The sequence below is a fragment of the Belonocnema kinseyi genome, chromosome 5 (assembly GCF_010883055.1).
Source record: "Belonocnema kinseyi isolate 2016_QV_RU_SX_M_011 chromosome 5, B_treatae_v1, whole genome shotgun sequence".
In the NCBI taxonomy this organism is placed as follows: Eukaryota; Metazoa; Arthropoda; class Insecta; order Hymenoptera; family Cynipidae; genus Belonocnema; species Belonocnema kinseyi.
The window spans coordinates 81,622,388-81,624,401 of NC_046661.1; positions in this window are offsets into that span (position 1 = coordinate 81,622,388).

The following is a 2,014-nucleotide window of genomic DNA, read 5'->3' on the forward strand; positions in this document are numbered from 1 at the left end:
GACGCCCGTAATGATATTTCATAGCATCTCCGAATTAAGTTTTTTAAAATTTTCATTTTTGTGGAAAAAAAGCCGGGGAAACTGTAAGTATCACATGCCCGTAAAGAAAATTTTCTTATTCTAGTGCTATTAAATGATAAAGCTTTAAATGTATGTACACAATTGAGTATCGAATTATTAATAAAGTTTTTAATGCATATTAGGGTGTTTCCTATTTTTTGCGAATTTTTAGGGAGGTCACCCACAAACTTGTTCGAATTAATCAGAAAATTAATATGTTTTTTTCTTGTTGGAAAAAATTATATTTAAAGGTTTCGCAAATCCCATGAAGTTTATTTTTATATATATTTATTTTATTTATGTATTTCCTATAAGAAAAAAAGACGTTTTTGTACATTTCATTTAGACTCGTCAATATTAAGATTCTAAAATGTTTTCAAAACAGTAAAAAAAAATCTGGATACAAAATATTTAGGGATCTCTCAAGTCCATTTTCACACAAAATTGCTTTTTTAATTTCCACTATTAATTCATAATTTGACTTCAGTGCATATGCATTTAATCCGTTTGTATTCCAAAGTAAAAAAAAAACATTAATAGCGGGAACTAAAATAACATAAGCAATTTTTTGCGAATTATGGCATTAAGAGATACCTCAATTTTTTAATTTCTGCCATTATAGATTGGACATTTTACACGAAAAAGAACAATTTTTAGGGATCGAGTCATTTTAGAAAAAGAATAAGGATGTCTTCTAGACTACATACAAATAATAATGTTTCTTAATTTATAAAAGTAAATTTATAGAAGGAAAAGAAATTTCTTAAAGGTATAAGCTTTTAGGAAAGTTATAATTCCCACTAAAAAAATCCAACTCTTAACGAAAAACGCCTTTAATACGTATATTGAAATGGTACCTACTTGAGCCTATGAGGAAAATTAGCTTTCTCATTTTTTTTACAGTTTTTTTTTTACTTTTTTAATAGTTGCTTCAAAATCAGAGGATATTTAACATATCCATATTTTCAATCAAATATATTTAGGGAGAAATTCTGTTCGAACGTTCTGAAAAATGTATAATTATATTAGACAAAAATGTTTAACATTTTACTTCAAAATTAAGATGAAAAAAGTATTTATTTATTATTCATTACTTAAATTGATTCAAATAAAATTATAATATGGTAATGTGAACCTCCTAAATTCTGAAATTTTAAGGCCGGAAAAAGCCGAGAAATGAGTACGATAGCAAAGATATTATTATCTTTGACGATAGTGAATTTATTTTTTCACAGGGAATTTCACAAATTTTCAGAAAAAAATCAAATCGATTTCAACTTTTTTTCAAATGTTAAGTTTAGTTGTTAACTGTTTTGATTACTACGTCATTCAGTTCTTCTTTATTCATAATGTGTCCCCTAAAGGTTTACATGACTTCCATTCCCTACAATCTTTTCATTTAAATCTATATTTTTTACAATCCTATCCTTTCTATATATACAATTATTTACAACTATTTACATAAACTCATATCTAGTTCCTTATTTCTATTTCCTGCGATAGCGCAATTTAGGACTTATTAGCAAGCGAGTGAGCGAACGAACGAAAGCAAGAGTGAAAGCGAACGAAACCGAGAGAGAGAGAGAGAAGAGAGAGAGAGAGAGAGCATGAGAACGTAAACGTATCTTAGTCTACTAAACTTTTAGTTTACCATTACTTACAATTTTCACGCTTCTAATCTAAGCGACTTCCGTTTCCTTTTTCTTTCACTTTTTTATACCTCCATTTACCTCTTTCACGTGCATTCTTTCATTCTCCCTCATTCGCTCCTCTAGCACCCTCCAACTCCTTCATCCATTCTTCTCCTAATCCATCTTCCCCATAGAATCTCAACCACATTTTCTTGCCAGCTTCCTTTATCTTCCATTCCTCTCCTACATCCTTCCCATACATGCTCCCATGTCTCCTCCTCCCATGTTTCCTCCTCCCATTCACATATTCCACACTTGCTGTT